The sequence below is a fragment of the Lithobates pipiens genome, unplaced genomic scaffold (genome assembly GCF_037356315.1).
Source record: "Lithobates pipiens isolate NorthernLeopardFrog02 unplaced genomic scaffold, aLitPip1_a1.2 Scaffold_16, whole genome shotgun sequence".
Classification (NCBI taxonomy): Eukaryota; Metazoa; Chordata; class Amphibia; order Anura; family Ranidae; genus Lithobates; species Lithobates pipiens.
The window spans coordinates 156,704,522-156,729,005 of NW_027507748.1; the positions used below are offsets into that span (position 1 = coordinate 156,704,522).

At 43.6% G+C, this 24,484-nt stretch overlaps 1 protein-coding gene across 2 annotated transcripts in view; it reads right to left on the bottom strand.

Annotated features, from left to right (window-relative positions):
• Nucleotides 1–24,484, bottom strand: part of APOO (apolipoprotein O) — a 236,529-nt gene that overhangs the window by 13,454 nt on the left and 198,591 nt on the right. The window lies entirely within an intron of this gene.

The following is a 24,484-nucleotide window of genomic DNA, read 5'->3' on the forward strand; positions in this document are numbered from 1 at the left end:
CAAAGAAGACCAAATCACGTGCAAGGAAAATAAACAAAACTGAATTTTTGCTTGCACCTGATTGGATGATAGAAAACCAGCAGAGCTTCCCCTCAGATCTAGAGCAACTGCACTTGCAGTGCACAGTTTATTTGCCTTTAGTAAATCAATCTTAATATGTCATTCTGTGAATCACACACCTCCTCCGCTATACTGCATACTATCACTCTCTGACTCCAGCCTGCTCATGCAAGAATGAATCAATATCATCAGGTCTGTCTAGGGAGCAGAGAGACAACCCAAGAAGCTGCCACGCTGAACCAGTGTGTGTGGTGTGGCAGATGTAGCAAGAAAAGCTTTACAGAATAACAAATACTTTTCCAAGTAAAGTTCATATTCTGTTTATGCATTTCAGTTTTATTTATTTAATACTAACAGGGTACTCACACTTTGGAGCATAAAACAAATAGCAATATATAACACCGGAAGTGATGTCTGAGCTCACCGCTCGTCTCATGTATATATTGCTGTTTGTTTTATGCTCCAAAGTGTGAGCACCCTGTTAAAATTAAATAAATTACTACACTATCAAGTACCGTTTTTTATGCTCTGTGAGGTACACCCGCCCTGAGATACTCAGTTTGGGGACACAAGGAGACCCTTACCATTATTGGGATTATGCTGTAACCTTACAGCTGTAAGGTAAGGGGACACCCACCCACCGAACGGAGGGAAAGAAAGGATTGCTGCACCTCTTTGCTTGCATGATCCATACAGCACCAACACTAAATCTCGTAATGATTTGTTTCTGAAGGTTGCACTGGCAGCATCTGCACATCCACTTTGTATGGACTGCTCAATCTTATGATTATCTAGAAGCACTGGCACTTTATTCTTTGATATTTTTGTTTGGAGAGTTTGCACAATTGTATCATATGAGTTGCACAGTTAATTAATTTATGTTCATCAGCTGTTACATATATTCATAAGTTTTTTACTTTCACAGAGAAGTTTGGCACTTTTCTGTCATTGGTTAATTTATATTTGTTTCCCTGCAACATTTGCACAAATAAGTTTTGGCAGTTGGCACTTTCTTTGCAGTGTTGGAGCATCATATAACCCTATATCATATAGGAAAGATAATTTTTTGGCACACATGTACCCAGCTCCCACTTTACTTGGATTACTGTTTGGCACGATTTTGTCTGAGCACGCATGCTATATAGTGATACTTAAAGTGAATGCTTGTTTGAAGAGGTGATTACTAATTCAGCATATTTGCAATATAAGTTCATTTATATATCTCTATTTATTCCCTTTTTTCTTTCATCCCACTGGTGAACTACCCTTTCTTTCACTCTCTCCTCTTCTGTTTCTTACTTTCATCTCTCCCCCTGACTTTCTCCACCTATACACTGCGCGGCACTATTACACATAGACAATAATTTTATTGGGTAGGAGTAACCCCTTCCAGTGCATGCAGCAGTTTTTCACTCTTTTTATTTGGTTGGTGCAGAGGAACCTTACACATTACATCAAGCTGAGATTAGGAGTAATCCCTTTAGGCTCGGTTCACACTGGAACTGGCTGTAGATCTCACAGAAACGCTGTTGTCACGTACCTGATGGTTGAGCCCATGGATGCAGGGAGCGGCTTCTCTTATTCCTATGGCTCAAGAACTCCTGGTAGAGCAGACAGATGTTCAGGAGCACAGAAGGGGCACAAGTGCCTGGCAGGTCAAAAATGCAGGGGATGGTCCGGACTCCGAGTAGCAGATGGGGAACCAGATGCAGGCTGGAACTGGGATCAGTGGAGAGCAGGAGCAGCAAGAACACCGGAACAGAGAGGAAGGGGTCTTGTAGATCAGGACACTAGCAGATCTTCAAGCAGGCCGGGTTGGATGCTGGTAGGCAGGAACAGCAACAGCGGCAGGTAAGGCGTAGTCGGAGACGAGCCGGGTCATACACAGGCAGACTGGATAGTTACCAAGGCAGCAGGCAGAAGAATAGTCAAGACAATCCGGGGTCAGTGGCAGGCAGTAAACAGAGGGTAGTCAGAGGCAAGCCGGGTAACAGGTATCAGGTAACAAGTAAGGTATAGCAGAGGGGTCTCTCAGGAACGCTGTAGACCGAACAGGAGGGAGGCAAGGTGACAGGTCCCTTTAAATAACCCCTTTGGCTCCAAGATCCGCCATACTGCGCGTCCGTGCGCGTACAAGTCTGTGCACACACACGCATACTCGTGCGCGTTCGCACACTCACATTATCATTAGCGCGCACCTGCGTGCGCCCATTAGCATTAGCTCGAACCCGCGTGCGGCCGACAGTGTTAGCGAGCACCCGCGTGCACCCACCTGGGTTAACGTGCACTAGTGTGCGCCGGTTGGCTCTTCTGCTGGAGATTCTGCAGGTAAGATTTCTGGGAACAGCCGGGTGGTCAGAATGTCCTTCTTGACAGCTGTGCATCCCTGTTCTCAGGTTCAGGGATGAATCAGGGCTTAATCTCTGCCTGAAAATTGGCCCTGAAACAGAGCCAGTAACGTACAGCATCTCCATAGAGAGCCGGTCACATTCTCCTGCTATGCGAATTGGGAAAACTGCACCCAATTCACATAGGTGTTCATCAGTTCATTACCTGTATAGAAGACACCTGGGAGCCAGAAATGTTGCTGATTGATAGGGGATCAAATACATATTTCACTCATTAACCACTTCCTGGCACCACGCTATCATATAACGTTGCAGACTTTGAGTAGTGATATCTGAATGATGCCTGCAGTTCAAAGTATTATTCAGATACCTTCTTTTACAGCCGGCTATTCCCTGCACCGTAAGAACAATCAGTGCTCAGCTGCTTGATCGTTCTTACAGGCAGCGGGAGGGGAAGTCTTCCTCCTCCCGCCACCCTCTGGTCCTTCTACTGGCTCGCCCGTGCGATTGGTGAGCCGGAGAAGGAATCGACCGGTGCCAGAAGTTGAGAATAAAGAATCTGGCAGGCCAGATGGTCCCTGGAAGTCTCTATGACCTTTCAGAGGCCAGGCGTGGTTAGGACATCACGCCCCGCCTCTGCATTTGATAAAATGCCGCCGCCTCGGCTGAGAAGCCGAGGTAATTTTAATTGTTTTTTTATTTCAGGCTTCCTAGCCTAGAGGCGAGATCTGGGGACTTATAGACCCTAGATCTCGCTGTAAAGAGGACCTGTCATGCCCTATTCCTATCACAAGGGACGTTTACATAAAAGCGTCAAAATAGAAAAATAAAAGTAAAATAAACAATAATAAAAAAAAAATTTTAAGCGCCCCACCCCCTTTTGCAGAAGCAAATGCATATGTAGGTCATGCCCACATATGCAAACGGCGTTCATATCACACGTGAGGTATCGCCGTGAATGTTAGAGCAAGGGCAATAATTCTAGCACTAGACCTCCTCTGTAACTCTAAACAGATAACCTGTAAAAAAAATTTAAAGCGTCGCCTATGGGGATTTTTAAGTACTGAAGTTTGGTGCTATTCCACGATTTTTAAAGCATGACATGTTAGGTATCCATTTACTCTGTGTAACATCGTCTTTCCCATTATGCAAAAAAAAAAAAAAACTGGGATAACTTTCCTGTTTTTTTTTTTTTTTAATGCATGAAAAAACATTTTTTTCCCAAAAAAAAGCATTTGAAAAATTGCTGCGCAAATACCGTGCAAGATAAAAAAAGTTGCAATGACCACCATTTTATTCCCTAGGTTCTCTGCTAAACACAAATATATAAATATTTGGGGGCTCCGAGTAATTTTATAGCAAAAAAATGATGATTTTTACATGTAGGAGCGAAGAGTCCGAATTGGCCTGGTAGGCACATAGTTAAAATGCAAATTCATTTATAACTTTTTTGAAATGCGTTTTTCTGGATATTTGTGTTTTTATTCTGTCTCTCACTGCTGAAATAAACCCAACATTAAAATTATAGACTGATAATTTGTCAGTGGGCAAACGTACAAAATCAGCAGGGGATCAAATACTTTTTCCCTCGGTATATATTATATTTGTATATGGCACGGTTTTCCAACAATTTTCAGACTGGCCCCTTCAACAAAAGTCAATTGAGTACTTCACTTTTGTTGAGCCCATAGGGCTCTAACCATGCATGGCCAGTTTTTGCCAGAATTAATATTTAGATCATCTAAATAAACTTCTAGCTCTAGAAATCAAGGAAAACCCCTTAAATAAAAGTCTGAACACTCTATTTAACTCTGGCACAAACTTACAGCAATAGTAAACAGACTATGAAGAGGAGCATGGTCAAAATACCACTGAACAAATGGCACAGTGTTCCAGCGGATGGGACAATTAGTATTTTGTCTGTGAGCAGATAAGTATACAGAGAGCTCTTCATCCTCAAATAAAATCTATTTAATGCTGCTAAAAAAGGAAGATGAAATAATTTCAAGTCTACATTTACAGAATCATGTGGGAAGACTGACTCAGTGACACTGCAATTATATTTGGGATAGGAAAACAAAGGTAAGGTTCAGTGTGTGAAAACACATTCTCATTAATAGTAGTTGAGGTCAGTATAGCCCATATGTGGACACTCTACGGCGGTGGCTTACAGAGTACCAAGTTATCTAAGAAGCAAAAACTAACAAAACATTTTGTTGGTTATGATGTCTACAAAGTAGTACTGGAAAAATCTAAGATGGCATTCCAAAAAATAATATGGTTAGATATCTGCTGTGAAAAAGGTGAAGACTGCACAGGTTCATGGATTAGGCCCAACGAGGGATTCAGAGCGTTCAATGCTGCATCATTCCGATTACCTTGGATGTATGCAACATATATGTCAAATAGGGTTAATAATAAATAGAAGATACAGTATTGGAAGCAGAGTTGTATAGAACTAAATTTTGTTTAGATTTGTCTGTCAATGGGTGGTTATATCAGAAGAGTGCCTAGAGAATTATCTGGCATATGCCATTATACCATAGTTACTCTCCTGGCACTTCTACTTCCAGAGAATACTTGGGCAGATTTTTAAAACTAGAGAAAATATTAGGGTCTAAATGTTCCACTATTTATTTCTCTAGTACAGTTTGAAAAATTAACAAGGTCTACAATGTGTCTTATAGACTTTCACCTTTTCACTCACCTTAAATCTAGCTGCCTAAAAAGGTATCTACTGTATATTGTGGTGGGCTGGTAGCTTGAGTACATCAAAGACTATGGCCTTCAAAGACCCATCTTTCTCTGCTTCAACCAGAGCCTGAACAGTTGGCAGTGTAATTTGCAGTGACTTTCTCATGCATTCAATATTGTATGAAACACAAATAATCTGGAATTATTTTGTTAGCTGGTTACATTAGGAAACTGATCTTTATTTTGTTCTCCCCAGTTTTTATAAAGCAACTTCAGCTGGTATATCATCTTGACGGAAGACTTGTGTTTACTGTTTATCAAGGACAGACATAGATTGTCTTCCTCTGGACTATGAGGGCTTGTATGAAGAAAGCAGATCACATATCAGTATCATAGACGTGTTAACTATCTCTGCTAGGTGCCAATGTTTATTTTACATTTAAAAGGTTTTTTAAGCTTGCTATTGTATGTCACATGTATTTCAGTATTTGAAAAATAATGGTTATATGAACAGATCCATAAATCAGACCTTTCCAAAGACACATGCAGAGAGTATGTAAATTTTCAGAGTTACAGTACATCCATCATTACCTTTCATATATAAAACTAATCTTTACATAGCTCAAAACTTTTCTGCAGGTTGTCCTTAAATGTGACCTGTGACACCTGCAGGATGCAAGTGTCAACTTTCAGAAAAGTCAGCACCAGGAATTCTCATCTCATCCCACAAAGCAATGACGGTAGGATGCGGTGAGGACTCAATTCAAGTCGAAACTGCAAGGGTATGTGGATCTTGAGGCAGTCTCTCCCACTACAGAATGCAAGCCTAATTTTAAAGTGATTCTAAGACCCCTTTCACACTGAGGCGTTTTGCAGGTGCTAAAGGGCTAAAAATAGTGCCTTAAAAACGCCTCCCCTGCAGCCCCAGTGTGAAAGCCCGAGTGCTTTCACACTGGGGCGGTGTGCTTGCAGAACATTAGAAAAAGTCATTCAAGCAGCATCTTTGGTGCGATGTATACACCGCTCCTCCACATTGAAATGAATGGGCACCACTGCCGAAGTGCCTGCAAAGCGCTTTGGCAGCCACGCTTTTTGGGCACATTTAACCATTTTCTCGGCCACTAGAGGGGGGGGGGGTTAAAGTGCCCCGCTAGCAGCCGAAAAGGGCAGCGAAAAACTAGCAGTGCTTTACCGCTAATGCGGAGCCAGTGTGAAAGGGGTCTAAACCTTAAATTTTTTTTTTTTTATATATATAAACATGTTATACTTACTCTGTGCAATGGTTTTGCTCAGATCAGCCCAGAACCTCCACTTTTGGGGTCCTCCACTGGTGCTCCTGCCTCCCCTTCTTCCGACTTCCTTGTGAGGAGGGAGAGAACAGAAAGTCGCTGTTTTCGGGCACATCACTGGATCAAGATTGGGCTCAGGTAAGTGAAGAGGGGGCTGAGAGGGGGATCATGGACACAGAAGGATTTTTACCTTAATGCAGAAAATACATTAGGTAAAAACCATGAAGTGGAAGTTTAGGCAAAGACTAACTAACTCTAATCCTACTCTATGCCACATTCTAAAAGTAGCACCCCTAGCTGTGTTGCCAGAGTGGTAGGATTTTTGTTTGTTAGTGTAGGTAAATTTCAGGTTTGGCAGGCAGCCAAGCTTCATAGTTTCATAGTTAGTAAGGTTGAATAAAGACACCAGTCCATCCAGTTCAACCGGAGTGAGTGTCTACAATTGTCCCTGTACACTGCACACTCGCATTGGTCCCTACCCTCAAGGAGCCCACAATCCAAATTCCCCATTCATATACTAGGGCCAAATTTGGACAGAAGCCAATTAACCTACCTGCATGTCTTTGGATTGTGGGGGGAAACCGGAGTACCCGGAGGAAACCCACACAGGCACAGGGAGAATATGCAAACTCCAGGCAGGTAGTGTCATGGTTGGGATACGAACCAGTGACCCTTCTTGCTGCTAGGTAAGAGTGCTAACCACTACACCACTGTGCCGCCACAAGCCTGTGTTTTTTTTTTCTTAGTCAGGGTTTGACTCTAGTAGGCTGGATGACTGATCAGCAGCTTCTCTGGTGAACTCCACCCTGCTAGATGGAAATTTGGAGAAAATTCCAGAAGCAGATTGGAGGAGTCCAGGAGGAGCTGGCTGGAGTATTCTAGGGCCCTGACCAAACTAGCCAACAGAAGGGCTGGTAAATACTCAGTCAGGCCAGCAGAGGCAGAGTGGAGTTCAGGTGGAGGCTGGAGATGGAGTGTTAGGCTGTCGTGGCCTTTGAGGGAGCTTCCCAGTTTGGGGGGGGGGGGGGTGACCATGGGCTGGGCTCGGGTGCAGACAGGACCCTCTTGAAGACACACAGAGGTATCCTGGCCAGGAGGCACAGGAGCAAGGAGAGGACAGTGGGAGAACACTGCCAGGCAAGTCTCCAGGAATAAAAGGAACAGCCAAGAGGGCTGGTGAGTGACACACATTCAGGAGGACTGGGAAGCACCCCTGAAAGGGGCAGCTGCAGCTGGGAGGGCTGGCAGTGCCTGAAGAGATGGTAAAGGGATCAGTAGCCACAGATAGGACAGCTAGCACTAATTACCTCTATTTTTGCTACATCATAGGGGCCCACGGTCCCTGCCTGCAAAGAGCATTAGTCCAGATTCAGCTGAGACGGTGCTGAATCGGAAACTTTGCTAGCTGGTCCTGGGAAATGTTGTTCTGCAAAAAGGTCTGTGATGAAGGTAGAAGAGGAATCCCTATCCAAGTTTAATTCCCCTAATAAAAAAAACAAGCAAACTGCTTGATGTCTCTGAAGTGAATGTAAAATTTGAGTGCCTGGCTGTGCAGGGTGGGAGACAACCAAATTCACCTGTGGCCCCTACGGGGGTATCTCTACATAAGGCTAATCTATCTGGTCTTGTAAAGCAAAAATCTCTGTACTTGTTCTGCAGCTGATCCGGTCTCCTGTGGCGGATGCTGTGTGCAGGAGTGAACCTACAATGGCTGGGAAACGCCTGGGAAGTGAAGTCACCAATAGTTACTATGAGCGACGTCACTTCCCAGGCATTTTCCCAGACCTTGTCGGTTACTATGGGGCTTCCGTGGGACTGTACAGGAGTTGCTGCAGAACAGGTAAGTACAGCGATTTTTGCTTTACAGGGCTAGATAGATTATTCTTAGAATGTGGCAAAGAGTAGGTTTAGAGTTAGTTAGTTTTTGCCTAAACTTCAACTTTAAGACTTGAGAAACACTAACTTTTAGTTACTGTGCAACACCTTATTGTACAGAGATTTTAGGGAATAAAACTAGCTAAACAGCAAAATCATTAAATGACTTTGGAAGGAATACATAATTGATTTTTGTTGAGCCAGAATGGACACTGTTAAAATTTTAACAGTGTATGGCCAGCTTTAGCCAGAATGAATATTTAGATCAACTAAACCAACTAGATCAACTAAATCAACTAAACCAACCAGCTAAAGAAAGCAAAGCAATTACCTTCAAAAAACACTCTAATTCTGGCACAGAATTAACACAGCAATACTAAACTGACGGTCTATTTAGCTTAGTATGGTCAAAAAGGCACAGAACAAATAGCAGTGTTCCAGCAGATGAGACAATTAGTATTTTGTCTGTGAGCAGATATTGGATATAGAGAGCTCTTCATTCCAAATCAGATAAAATCCACATAGAGCTGGTAAAAAGGGAGACTGGATCATCGGTGCATTACACTCCATAATATATTATAAATACCACCAGCACCTGGAGGTAGTATTATATAGCAATGGTCATTACTATAGCTTATTTTCGCTATACCTGCATAAAAACTGGAAGGATAAAAAAATATATCCACTTATGGACCTCAAGGAATAACTAGGAGTGAGAGAACAATTTCAGATCTGTCCCCGAGTCATCACTGATGCATCACTAAACTAAAGAGGGGCTTGCAAGTGCATCACTTCTCCACAACCTGCATTGTCCCCCAGCACCCAAAACAAAATCAGTATATTTAAGTTTTAAAGTGGATGTAAACCCGATTCATGTATTTTGAGCTGGGCACATATCTGTAGTGTTTTTCTATCTTTCTTTAAAGTCCCGTAGCTTTGTCTTCCTCCGTTCCTCTGTTATCAGCCTGATTTTTGACAAGCTCTCCAAGATGGGAGACAGAAGTGTGTCATGAGAGATTGCTATTATAGATTAGCAGACTGCTAAACTATACACAGGCAACCTTTGTATGTGTAGGGAGGGGGTGTGTGCCTTTCCTCCAATCAGCTGTCTCACAGTGTCTAGCAATGATCTCCTCATACAGGGGAACCAGGAAGAGAGCATTCTAACAGGATGTGGAACTTTCTAAACAGTATATAAAGGTGAAGACAGAAGATATACATGTAAAACTTACACAGAGATGAAAAGAATCTCTCTGCATATCATCTGAGGCTGTTCAATTCACTGGATATATGGAGGATTTACATCCACTTTAAAAAGAATGACTGTAGCCCTAAGGGCTAGTTTACACTTGCTTCAAAACAAGGCTTCAGACAGGCTTTGTTAAAGCTCTCTTAACGCTAGTCAAAGCTCAAGTTACTAAATGAAATGGTTAGCTTACAGTCCTGTTAACACCCTGCGTTTGCTTTGCTTCAAAAATTATACCCCATGTAGCTTTAGTGGTGCTTCAAAGAGTCTTCAAAGCCTCAATAGAAGACTTGCTTGAAGCACCTGCAGCTTTTGAGAGGCTTGAATTCAGCTTTAGCTTTGCTTTGTTTTGGCGAAAATGCAGGTGTGAGATATGAACACACACACACACACACACCCAGGGCATCTGCCACGCTTCAACAAAGCTTCAAAAGAGCATCACTGAAGCAACCACCAAAGCTTTATTAAAGCATCACACTGAAGCTTCAAAGCACCACCGATGCATCAAAAACACATCATAAAAGCTTGAAGAAGGAGGAGCTTTAATGTGCGTTGAAGCCAAAGCAAGTGTAAACGAGCCGTAAAAGTTGTTTAAAAAAAAAAAAAAAAACACACAACACCTACCTATACTACCCAGTTACTATGACATATGTTGAGAAACTAACACATTCACTTAAAGTGGAGTTCCACCCAAACGTGGAACTTGCACTCATTTGTCTCCTTTCCCCCTCCGGTGCCACAATTGACACCTTTCGGGGGGGCATGGTGTCACTGCAGGGCTCCCTCCTCATCCTGTCACCAGGCCATTAATAGAGAGGAGTGGGTCCTCGCACATGCGCAGTAGGGTTCCCGGTGTAAAGCCGTAAGGCTACACTACCAGGTTCCCTTACCCGCAATGGTGGCGGCAGCACCCAACAGCTGATAGAAACATCAGCTGCAGTGCTGACATCGCTGGACTCCAGGACAGGTAAGTGTCCTATTATTAAAAGCCAGCAGCTGCAGTATGTATAGCTGCTGGCTTTTCATTTTTTTTTTCGGAACGGACCTCTGCTTTAAGAGGCCCTTCTTGTGTACTATACTGTGCTGTGCCTTGTGGTGTGTTGCCATTTGTTTTAATGGCAGCCAAAAAGGCATACGCAAAGTAAGAAAACACACCTACCTCTCAGGACATCTCAATGTAAGAAATAAAGTATACATACATTGTATTGTGGTGCACTGCAACAAGTAAGCTTCTCTTTTCAATGACTACTGGGGCTGCTAGCACCTAGAGAGAATATATTTTCCTAAAAAGCTTTACTGTACATAAATACTCAACAAATCTGAAAGTGCTAAGAATATCTATGGATCAAAAAAACCCTAGAAATGTGTATAGATGTTTGAAACCTGATCAGTAATAAATAGAATATAGTATTATGGACAAGTTTGAGCAAATTTTTTGTAAAAAATTTCCAAAACCCTATTATATTATACTTGAAGAATATCGTAATGTTTAATGAAATGAGTGAATAAGCAGCAGTTTAACAAAACAAATGTATTCCACCCATCAACCCTACTCACCACTATTTAAAGTGATGCTAAAGGCAGAAGGATTCTATGCATTAAAGTGTTACTAAACCTAGGGACTCTGCATTCACTATATATCTGGTCTCCCACAGTACATAGAACATGAGAATGCAATTATTTTAGTAAATATAAACTTTAAAATAGCATTCTTGTGACTTCTATCAGTGTATATCCAAATACTGGTTAAAGCTTGTAGGAGGAGTTTCAATTTTCCTCTGACTGTCATATGAGGCTGCATGACCCCTGACCCTCTGTCTGGACAGTGCTGATTAGCCCTGTGCTGTTCACAATGAACCTCCCCAAAAAAGAAAAACTTTCTAGCAGTACACACCAAGCTGAGCATGTGCCATCAACAGATGGATTGGAGACAGTAAAAGGGGAGGATCAGAGAAGACCGGAACAAACAGCCTTTTTACAAAATGCTGAGGATTAACCCCCTAGGTTCCACAGTGAGTATAACAAGCATGCTTTACTGCATATACAGACTGATTTTACTGTCGTGGGTTTAGTCAGGGCTGTCTCTACCACAGGGCAAATGGGGCATCTGCCCAGGACCCCGCCATTGTTGAGGGGACCAAAGCAGCTGCCCCTTGAGCCTGTGCTGCCCGTCGGCTTTTCTTCAGCCGGAGTTCCTCCACCTCTGAGATCCGGCACTGGTTGCTGAGCTGACCTCTATTGTCACTTGTAAATACAGGAGTGCTGCTTCTGTATTTACAAGCTACAGTGCTCTCCTCTCAGCGGCCGTTCACATCTCTCCCTGCCATGCAAAACACATCCTCGATCTCTATGAGAGAGCAGATAGAACAGAGGAGGGAGGGGGCGGGGGATGTACACAGGCAGAAGCTTCTCCACATGCAGTAAGTTACAGCTGCTCTTCTGCAGCCACACTGTGACGTTATTTAGCTGGTGAGAACTCGGACTGTGCTCAGTATTGAAAGGGGATGCTAGAGGTATGCTGTGTATTGACGGGTGAGCTCCAAACTGTAATCTAGGGGGAGGAGAGCTCTGTACTTGGGAGGGGGGGGGGGTGACTTGGATGTACACAACACACCCCTAATTCCTGCACTCCATATACAGTTCACCCCTCAATCCTGCAATCTGTACACAGATCACCCCTAAATTCTGCACTCCGTACACAGATCACCCCTACATCCTGCAGTCCGTACACAGATCACCCCTAAATCCTGAACTCTGTCCATAGCACACACCTTAACCCTGCACTCTGTATGTAGCTCACCCCCCCCCCCCCACACTGCTCTACTGCAGGTGGCATAACTAGTCATTTATTTCTGGCAGCCTGTCCTCAGGGATACTGCTCCTATTGGGCTCTGTTGCTAGCTGCATTCAGTTAACCTTCACAGCTGTGTGTGCTCTGCTCATTACTAGTAGCAAGTTCTAGGAATTTTCTGTCTATTGGCACTTACCCTCACCTCTCCAGTCCATGGTGTACAGGAAGTGAGGAGATGTTGTGCTGTAACCTTCAGCAACCAATCAGTGAGCTGTACTGATGTGCTGTGACCTCTAGCAACCAATAAGTAAATGGTAATGATGCACAGTAACCTGTAGCAATCAATCAGTGAGCAGTAAACATGTAACCTCTAGCAACCAATGAGTGAGCGGTAAGCAAGTAACCTCTAGCAACCGAGTGAGTGGTAAACTTGTAACCTCTAGCAACCAATCGGTGAGCGGTGAGGATGTGCAGTAGTCTCTAGCAACCAATCGGTTAGCAGAAATTATGTGCTGTAACATCTAGCAACTAATTTATGAGTCGTAATGTTTTCTACAACCTCTAGCATCCTACCAATGAGCAGTAATGATATGCTGTAACCTCTGGCAACCAATCTCAATTGCTACCTGACCTGATTTTGAGTCGGGGGGCCCAAAGGCAATGTTTGCTCAGGGTCTAATCAATATTAAAGACGGCCCTGGGTTTAGTAACACTTTAAGAAACCTTTGGGTGTAGCTCTCCCTCCTAGCCCCCCCCCCCCCTTATACTTACCTGAGCCCAATCTCGATCCAGCGATTTGCATGAGAGCAGTGTCACTCCAGGGTCTCTCTCTCTCCTCATTGGTAACTGCCTGATGAAGAGGTCCTGCGTGGCTTTGAAACTTTGTTTTCTGCTGTAACGATGTGATTGCTAATTAAAGCTTTGGACTTATTTTTGGAGATCTTGGTGTGCTGGTGACATTACTCTCTCTCCTCACTGGCTCAATCACAGCGAGTGAGCCAATGAGGAGAGAGCAGGAGGCGAGGCCAAGCCATGCTCTGCGTGTGACTGGACAAAGTCTATTCACAGGAGTGTGGCTCTAGAGCGATTGGGGGCACTCGGCAGGGGGGAGGAGCAAGGACCGCCAATGGGTGACCCAAAGAGAAGAGGGATTGGGGCTGCTCTGTGCAAAACCATTGCATAGAGCAGGTAAGTCTAACATGGTTATTTTTTATTTTAACCTTTACAACCACTTTAGGATTGCTCTGATAGCAGCTGTGGGGGATGTGTACGTCATTTGGGATTGGAATGGTAAAATTTTAACCCAACATTACTGTGACACAAACTTGTTTTGTGTTTGTGTATATGAAACCGGTGTTCTCTGTAATTAAGGTTGCATTTCAGCACAAAAGGTCAGGTAAAAGGTGAGCTACCTCCACATACATGTTATTTTAGTGACATACAGGACTCATACTGCTAAATTACATAGGGGAGTACAGTAAGTGTGGTTTTCTGGACTGAGAAAAACAGATGTGAAAAATTACAAAGTACAATATAGGTATCGGATAGTGGCTATTATTTTTTTTTACATATAATAGTTTATTATAATGAATACATGGAAAAATGTAAAGGTGAGCTAACATTGTCCACCCTCTTCAGCCACTCCACCGGTCCCGGCTGTACTTACCCCTGGCAATGCTGAGCTGTCAGTGTCCCTGCAGCCACTCCAGCATTCCAGGGGATTTAAAATCCCTGCTTCTCCATGCAGCACTTCTGGGATGGACCAGAACAATTCATGCTGGTCAGCGCCGCAACCGTGAACCGCTATGGTCAATCCCGAATACGCTGCACAGAGAACAGCAGAGCCACTGACCGCTCAGAAACACTGGAGGTAAGTACAGCGAGGACTGTGAAGGGGAGGGACGTGAGAGGGTGTTAGTATACCTTTACATTTTTTCCTGTAAAGGTGAACTAACCCTTTAAACCATATGTAATCTCATATAAGCTTCATCATATTAATGTAAATACAAAAGGTGATTTTTAAACTAACTAAAACTAACTTTTATTAATATAATACATAGTGAACCTGCCATGAAGGTCCTTGCAGAGCCACTTCCTGTTATAGGGTGATCATGCTCTTTCTGTGTCTCTAAATTGTTGTCCTGTTTTGTTACCCTGTCACAAGCTCCTCCAGGAGAGAATATGAGTAGCCATGACAATGTTTATTGGACAAACACATTCTACTGTTTTAAAAGAAAACCTGCCATAAAAGAATGACTTGTAGCAGTTACTAGAGTTCATGCATGTAGACGGGAAGTGGCTGGAGGAGATCAACAGCACAGTTGAACTGGTTTGAACTGGATGGACTTTTTTCAACCAGACAAGGTAACTATCTAGCACAGAGATGCATCAAAGGATGAAAACAAGTGAAAATAGTGCTTAATTCTAATTTTTACATTTTTTTTTATACACAGTGCTATATCAAACTAAACATAATAGAAAGTGTTTATATGTACTGTAAAGTCATAACTAAAAAAGCCAAAAACATATGAATGGAGCACTGAAACAGAAGGCACCTGCTATGCTGTCTCTTTAGCTAACACATAGTGCTCTAGGAGCCCTTTGTCATGTATTAATATTTGTAAAATAAAAAAAAACTAAAAAAAAAACAAAAAAAAAATGGGAGTTTTTTACTCACCATAAAAATCCTTTTCCTCCGAGTCCATTTTGGGACACAAGAATTAAGAGACTGTTTTGGTATACTGCCTCCTACGAGATTGTTTTGACACTAGCAAGTAAAAAACCCAGTATAACCCTCCTACTCTCAGCATGCCACAGAGGATTGGGACCTGTGTCCCTTAACCACTCGACAACTGGGCACTTAAACACCCCTCTTGACCAGACCAATTTTCAGCTTTCGGTGCTCTCACACTTTGAATGACAATTACTCAGTCATGTAATGCTGTAACCAAATACATTTTTCTTCATAAATTTTGGCCACAATTTATACTGCTACATATCTTTGGTAAAAATAACCCAAATTAGTGGATATTATTTGGTCTTTGTGAAAGTTAGAGAGTCTACAAGCTGTGGTGCAAATCATAAAAAATTGATCACACCTGATGTACTGGTGGCCTATCTAATTTCTTGCGACCTGAACAAGCCAGGAAAGTACAAATACCCCCCAAATTACCCCTTTTTTTGAAAGTAGACATTCCAACATATTTAGTAAGAGGCATGGTGAGTTTTTGATGTTGTAATTTTTTCCCACAATTCTTTGCAAAATTAAGATGTTTTTCCCCACAAAATTGTCATTGTCATAGGTTATTTCTCTTACATGGCATGTGTATACCACAAATGACGCCCCAAAATACATTCTGCTACTCCTTCTGAGTATTATGATACCACATGTGTGGGACTTTTTCACAGCCTAGCCACTTAGAGAGGCCCAACATGCAGGGAGCACCATCACGTGTTCTAGGAGCATAAATTACCCATCTAACTTGTTGACTACCTATTACACTTTTGAAGGCCCTGGAGCACCAGGACAATGACAAGTGACACTGACGTGGCACTGATGACAGATGGCACTGATACGTGGCACTGATGACAGATGGCACTAGTACGTAGCACAGGTGGCACTGATGACAGATGACACTAATACGTGGCACTGATGACAGATGACACTGATGACAGATGGCACTGATAACAGATGGCATGTGACACCAACAGGTGTCACTGATGAGATGGCACTGATACGTGGCACTGACAGATGGCACTAATATGTGGCACTGGTGACACATGGCACATATGTGGCACTGATGACACATGGCACATATGTGGCACTGATGACACATGGCACATATGTGGCACTGATGACACATGGCACATATGTGGCACTGATGACACATGGCACATATGTGGCACTGATGACACATGGCACATATGTGGCACTGATGACACATGGCACATATGTGGCACTAATGACACATGGCACATATGTGGCACTGATGACAGATGGTTTTATACGTGGCACTGATGACAAATGGCACTTATACGTGTCACTGGGGACAGATGGTACTGATGGGTGGCAGTGGGGACAGATGACAGTGGGAACAGGTGGCACTGACATGTACTCTGGGCACTTTATTTTCATTTTTTTTTGTTTGTTTTTTTAACACTCACCGCTGCAGCTGTTCGTCTCTACCTCCTCACACGCTGTCTCTGTGTGAGGAGGGAGAGCCACACTTGAGGGAGTGCGCATCACGGAAGTACACAGGAGGACGTCTAGGGACGCCCTCCTGGCAATTGGCGTCCGCGCTGTAGCTGTTTTTCGGTTATAGGGTGGACGCCTAGTGGTTAAAGCAGCAGTAAACTCCACTTAGTCATTTTTACCTACAGGTAAGCTTATAATAAGGCTTTTAAATGCATTTAGGCACATCAAATACTTGGGTGTTAATTAATTTCATTGACCAGAATAATTCCTTTCAATGGCCAGAATAAATTAACACTCAAACACTAAATGCGCATTTAGATGCGTTTACACATATCAAACATTTTTTTTCCCCAAAACGGTGTTGCTCCTGGATGCACTGGCAATGTTTTTTTTCTCTGCATGTAAACGCCTCTAAATACCAATGTATGCCTGAACACATAGGCTAAAATCCAGGAACATTTAGAGGCACAAAAAGCCGACAGACTCCCCTAACAACCACGTTAGAAATGAACAATGTGCACGAGTCCCAACAGGCCCACGAGGAAAGAAAAAACAGAAATGGGATGACCTCCAGCTCAAAGAGACACTCGAAGGACCTTATATCCAAAGCTAGTATCAGATGAGGCCTAAACAGTCACCATGCAAAACTTGGAGAATGTGTGAACAGAAGGTCAGGTGCCAGCCTTGGACATCTAGGAAACAATAGCTTGATGCCAAAAAGCCCAAGAAGCACTCACAACCCTAGTAGAGTGTGCCGTGATATGAAAAGGGAGGAACCTCATTCTCAAGACCAGAACCTTAGATGGTGATCTGTCTGAGCCACCGAGAAATGGTGGCATGAGAAGCAGGTTCCCCTTCTACGGGGCCCAACAGGGATGACAACTAGAGAGTTGGCCTTTCTCATGGAAGCAGTGGCTGTGAGGTTGATGCACACAGTTCATACTACAAACCATGCAATAAACTGAAATCTCCACCTGAAGCCAGAAATAGAAATGGAAGAACAATGTCCTGGTTGAAGTAAAAGGCAGAAACCACACTGGGAATAAAAGGAAGGTCTAGGTCTCAATACCACCTTGTTCATGTGTAAGACCAGAAAAGGTTCTTTACAGGAAAAAAGCTGCCAGGAGTGCTGGTAACATGAAAAGCAACTATGTTGCTGTGATATGATTAAAAGCCTTTTTTTAAACTGACAAGAGAACCAAATTCAGATCCCCCAGAGTCACAGAGATGGAGACATCCTGTACAAAAGTCTTAAAGAATGAGAAGCTAGCAGCCTCTGGAACCAGTTTACAAGTTTTAAGATCTGAACTTTGATTGCACTGAGGGCCAAATGCGGATCCAGGCCCATATGCAGAAAAGAACAGGATTTGCCCCACAGAGAATTTTCTAGGATGAAAGTTTATTGCCTTGCAACAAGAAATGTATGCCTTCCATTGGCCAGAACTTTGGCGAACACTCAAGGTGAAGAAGATAAGTCGAAAAGCAGGATTACAAATTGGCACTAATGGTGACCCATAGCAAAGTACACATCCTTGATGTCCACAAAGACAAGTAAGACTTCCAGATACAAAGGCTATGATAGATCTGGAGCAATTCATATGGAATTTCTAGGCCTGAATGAAAAAATGTAGGGTTCTGAAATTTGAGATGGGGCAGATGACCTTTAGGTTTGGGAACTGTAAACAGGTTGGAGTAGAACGCCTGGTTCTGTGGCACAAGCACTGGAGCGATAACTCTGTGCTGCAGAAGATCCACAAGGGCTGCATGGTGATCTGACAATCTGTGTGGTGACAGAGGCAAGTTGGAAAACACGAACCTAGGAGGGTGAGGAGCACAAATTCTAGCTTGTAGCCCTTTGAAAACCACCTCCCTCACCCAAGCATCTCAGATGACTAACAAACATTCACCCATTTTGGAAATGAGGAGTAGCCATTCATGCTGAATCAGACTAATCAGAGGGCTTTAGGGACCTCTTGCCCCATTGTCATCCTTGACAAGGGTGTATATGGCAGCTTAAAAAAAAAATTGTAGGGCATGCAGAACAGGTGCTTTTTGCATGCCGGTTTTGCAGCCCAACACTTGAGTTAAAGAGTTCTCCTCATGTTCACTGACAGGACGCTCAAAAAGGGAACAAGATGGAAGACCTCTAAGAGACCATCCATGCAGATGTTTCAGGCTGCAGGCATGAGCTTCTGATGCTCCTTAACTATTTGCTGACCGCCGGCCGTCAAATGACGGCCAGGCGGCGCACCTATTGTGGCGGGAGGCCGTCATATGACGGCCTCCCGTTTAAACAGGGAATGCGTGCGATCGTGCGCGCGCATCCCTGTTTCTTCGGTGGCGGCGTGTCACGGAGACACCGCTCGCCACCGAAGGGGGTGAACAGCCATTCGTTATGGCTGTTTACCACGTGATCGGCCGTGATGAAGTCACGGCCGATCACAGATGGTCACACCCCGAACGTGCACGGCGCATGCGCGCGAGCGCGCTGCGCGTGCACGTCGGTGGCGGCGTGTTCCCCGGGAACACTGCTCGTCACCGACGCTGGTAAACAGCCATTGGCCGGCTGTTTACCCACGTGATCGGCTGTGATCCTTTCACAGCCGATCACAAAAATGTAAACAAACTGCGGTAACGGGATGTTACCGGGTTCTCCTCCTCACACACCGATCGTGTGTGAGGAGGAGATTGCGGTAACATCTCGTTACCGCATACAGTGTACACCAATCATACTGATTGCCCCCCCCCCCCCAATAAAGAGGACCTGTCACCACCCCTCATAGTACCTGTCAATCACAGTCCATCAGAGTACCTGTCACAGTCCATCAGAGTATTTGAGTACCTGTCACAGCCCATCAGAGTACCCGAGTACCTGTCACAGCCCATCAGAGTACCCGAGTACCTGTTACAGCCCATCAGAGTACCCGAGTACCTGTCACAGCCCATCAGAGTACCCGAGTACCTGTCACAGCCCATCAGAGTACCCGAGTACCTGTTACAGCCCATCAGAGTACCCGAGTACCTGTCACAGCCCATCAGAGTACCCGAGTACCTGTCACAGCCCATCAGAGTACCCGAGTACCTGTCACAGCCCATCAGAGTACCCGAGTACCTGTCACAGCCCATCAGAGTACCCGAGTACCTGTCACGGCACATCAGAGTACCCGAGTACCTGTCACGGCACATCAGAGTACCCGAGTACCTGTCACGGCACATCAGAGTACCCGAGTACCTGTCACGGCACATCAGAGTACCCGAGTACCTGTCACGGCACATCAGAGTACCCGAGTACCTGTCACGGCACATCAGAGTACCCGAGTACCTGTCACGGCACATCAGAGTACCCGAGTACCTGTCACGGCCCATCAGGGTACCCGAGTACCTGTCACAGTCCATTAGAGTACCGAGTACCTGTCACAGTCCATTAGAGTACCGAGTACCTGTCACAGTCCATTAGAGTACCGAGTACCTGTCACAGTCCATTAGAGTACCGAGTACCTGTCACAGTCCATCAGGGTACCCGAGTACCTGTCACAGCCCATCTGAGTACCCGAGTACCTGTTCCAGTCCATCTGTGTACCAGATACCTGTCACAGTCCATCTGAGTACCCGAGTACCTGTCACAGTCCATATGAGTACCTGTCACCGCCCTTCAGAGTACCCAAATACCAGTCACCAAACCATCAGAGTACCTGTCACCAGGCCATCAGAGTACCCGAGTACCTGTCACCAGGCCATCAGAGTACCCGAGTACCTGTCACCAGGCCATCAGAGTACCCGAGTACCTGTCACCAGGCCATCAGAGTACCCGAGTATCTGTCACCAGGCCATCAGAGTACCCGAGTACCTGCCACCAGACCATCAGAGTACCCGAGTACCTGTCACCAGACCATCAGAGTACCCGAGTACCTGTCACCAGACCATCAGAGTACCCGAGTACCTGTCACCAGACCATCAGAGTACCCGAGTACCTGTCACCAGACCATCAGAGTACCCGAGTACCTGTCACCAGGCCATCAGAGTACCAGAGTACCTGTCACCAGGCCATCAGAGTACCCGAGTACCTGTCACCAGGCCATCAGAGTACCCGAGTACCTATCTCCAGCCCATGTCTCATAGAATATACGTTGGGGTGTTTGCTTTCCAAAATGGGGTCATTTTGTGGGTAATTTCACTGTCCTGGTGGTCCAGGACCTTCAAAAGTGTGATAGGTAGGAATGAAATGAGATGTGTCATTTATGCTCCTAGAACGCCTGAACGTACTACTTCAATGTTCGGCCTCTCTATGTGGCCAGGCTGTGTAAAAGTCCTACACATGTGGTATCGCCATACTCGGGAGGAGTAGCAGAATGTATTTTGGGGTGTAATTTTTGCTATATACATGCTATGTGTTAGAAATATCTTATAAATTGGCAATTTTGTGTAAAAAAAAAATGCGTTTTAATTTTTTTCCACATATTCCAAAAACTTCTGGAAAAAAATGAACCGTTCAAAAGACTCATTATGCCTCACAGATTATACGTTGGGGTGTTTGCTTTCCAAAATGGGGTAATTTTATGGGAAATTCCATTGTCCTGGTACTCCAGGGCCTTCAAAAGTGTAATAGGTGGTTGAGAAATGAGATGCGTAATTTTTGCTCGTAGAACGTCTGAAGGTACTACATCAATGTTGGTGCTCTGTATGTGGCCAGGTTGTGTAAAAGTCCTACACATGTGGTATCGCCGTACTCGTGAAGAGTAGCAGAATGTATTTTGGGGTGTAATTTGTGGTATGCATATGCTGTGTGTGAGAAATAACCTGATAATATGACAATTTAGTAAAAAAAAAAAAAAAAAAATCTTCATTTTGCAAAGAATTGTGGGAAAAAATTACAACTTAAAAAAACTCACCATGCTACTTACTTAATACCTTGGGATGTCTACTTTGTAAAAAGGGGTCATTTGGGGGGTATTTGTACTTTCCTGACTTGTTAGTGTCTCAAGAAATGAGGTACACCTGATGTACTGAAGGCCTGATCAAAAGTGATCAATTTTCAGTGATTGGCACCATAGTTTGTAGACTCTATAACTTTCACAAAGACCAAATAATATATACTAATGTGGGTTATTTTTACCAAAGATATGTAGCAGTATAAATTTTGGCCAAAATTTATGAAGAAAAATTACTAATTAGCAAAAATTTATGACAGAAACGAAGAAAAAGGCATTTTTTTCACAAAATTTACGTTTTATTTTATTTATAGCACAAAAAATAAAAAACCCACTAGTGATTAAATACCACTAAAAGAAAGCTCTATTTGTGTGGAAAAAAGTACGCAAGTTTCATATGGATACAGTGTAGGATGACTGAGTAATTGTCATTCAAACTGTGAGAGCGCTGAAAGCTGAAAATTGGTCTGGTCAGGAAGGGGGTGTAACTGCACTGTATTGAGGTGGTTAATTAAAAAGTCAGATCTCTACTGATGGCTTTAGCCAATTAGCTAAAGTTTGGTAGATTAAAGTTGTGGCCAGAGCAGGTTGCCTGCCAGAAAGAAAATGGTTTTAGAAAGTGCCTTCAATTTCTTGTCAATGAGGTCCTTGAAAACAGATACATCCTCCAATGGGATGAGTAAGGCTTTGTTAAGAAAAAAATAGCTAGCAAAAAGGCTAGTCTTTTCTCAGTAGAGCAGAGAAAAAAAGCATCCATCCTCCTAGGACACTAGGAAAAATTAAGGTATGCTGGGAGTAGGAGGAGTTATAGCGGGATGGTCGGTGTTTTTTTGTTTGCCAATATACAAAACCTCCTGTAAGCAGAAGTAGAACTCAATGGCATCTGAATTTCTGCATCCCTCAAAAAAAAAAAAAAAAAGAACAACTTTAAGGGCTCGTTCACACCAGCTTGCATTGAGGTAATACATGCACTATGAATTGTGTGCTGCAGCGTGCTTCATTCCCACAACCCATTCATTTTAAAAAGGGCCCCCAACACAGATATAATAGCTCAAATTTTTTTTAAACACAATGGAGTACAGCATACATCATGCAATGTGATGTGCTGCAGTGCAAGTACATGTTACCTTTTTTTACCACCACCCTTCCCTTTAGAATGTAAGCTCTACGAGCAGGGCCCTCCTGTACCTTTTGTATTGTACTGTAATTGTGTTGTCCCCCCTATACATTGTAAAGCCCTGCGTAAACTGTTGGCGCTATAAAAATCGCATATAAATGTTAAAGATGGCTAAAATAATATGGTATGATGAAGTTTATGTATATTAGACTCTGGAAGTGATGATCTGTGCCTAACAAAGAGGTTCCACACTGTAAAAGATCTAAAAAACAAACAAACATGGCAGCTCTGTGATTGAAGCCTAAAAATAAATGAAATTGCACACACACAGCAATGGAAAGCAAAGTGACAAATGGTTACAAAATGACACTAGGATATTATAAACGAACCACTGTTGCTGTATGTATTTCATGTTACAAGAAATATTTAGTTAAAGGAAATAGTTACCATTAAATAATAAACAGACATTGACCTAGGTTAAAACAGAAAAGCACAAGTGTAGCCATGTACTTGATTCTGGTAACACTGTGTACTTTGCCCTGAAGCGCCTTTATTGCTCTACACACAATGGACTTTATTAGTACATTATGATGAATGTCATGGAGTATTCTGTACCTATATATTTATACCACACTCAATACATAGTTCCTGTTGCTGTGACAAGATCCGTGTGTTGCTGGTAAAATGCCAAAATGGCTTTAGAAAAAGGTCATAAAGTCACAAGAGACATACAGTACATCTTTGCAACACTGCTCATATTATTGGAAATAAATATTCTATTATATCTTTTCATGTGACAACACTGAAGAAATGGCACTTTGCTACAAAAGTAGTGAGTGTACAGCTTGTATAAAAGTGTACATTTGCTGTCCCCTCAAAATAACTCAACACACAGTCATTAAATGTCTAAACCGCTGACAACAAAATTGAGTACACCCCAAAGTGAAAATTTCCAAATTGGGCCCAATTATACAATTTCCCTCCCTGGTTTCGTTAGTGTTACAAGGTCTCATGCGTGAATGGGGAGCAGGTATGTTACATTTGGTGCTATCACTCTCACACTGGTCACTGGAATTTCAACATGGCACCTCATGGCAAAGAACTCTCTGAGGATCTGAAAAAAAGAATTGTTGCTCTACACAAAGATGGCCGAGGCTATAAGAACATTGCTAAGACCCTGAAACTGAGCTGCAACATGATGGCCAAGACCATACAGTGGTTTAACAGGACAGGTTCCACTCAGAACAGGTCTCGCCACGGTCGACCAAAGAAGTTGAAAGCACATGCTCAGCATCATATCCAGAGATTGTCTTTGGGAAATAGACGTATGAGTGCTGCCACTATTGCTGTAGAGGTTGAGGAGGTGGGGGGTCAGCCTGTCAGTGCTCAGACCATACACCCCACACTACATCAAATTGGTCTGCATGGCTGTCATTCCTCTTCTAAAAAGATGCACAAGAAAGCCCGCAAACATTTTTCTAAAGCAAGCAGGCTAAGGACATGGATTACTGGAACATGCCCTGTGGTCTGAGGAGACCAAGATAAACTTATTTGGTTCAGATGGTGTCAAGTGTGCGTGGTGGCAACCAGGTGAGGAGTACAAAGACAAGTGTGTTTTGCCTACAGTCAAGCATGGTGGTGGGAGTGTCATGGTCTGGGGCTGCATGAGTGCTGCCAACACCGGGGAGATACAGTTCATCGAGGGAACCATGAATGCCAATATGTACTGTGACATACTGAAGCAGAGCATGATCCACTCACTTCGGAGACTGGGCCGCAGGGCAACATGATAATGACCCCAAACACACCTCCAAGACGACCAGTGCCTTGCTAAAGAGGCTGAGGGTAAAGGTGATGGACTGGCCAAGCATGTCTCCAGACATAAACCCTATTGAGTGTCTGTGGGGCATCTTTAAGTGGAAGGTGGAGGAGTGCAATGTC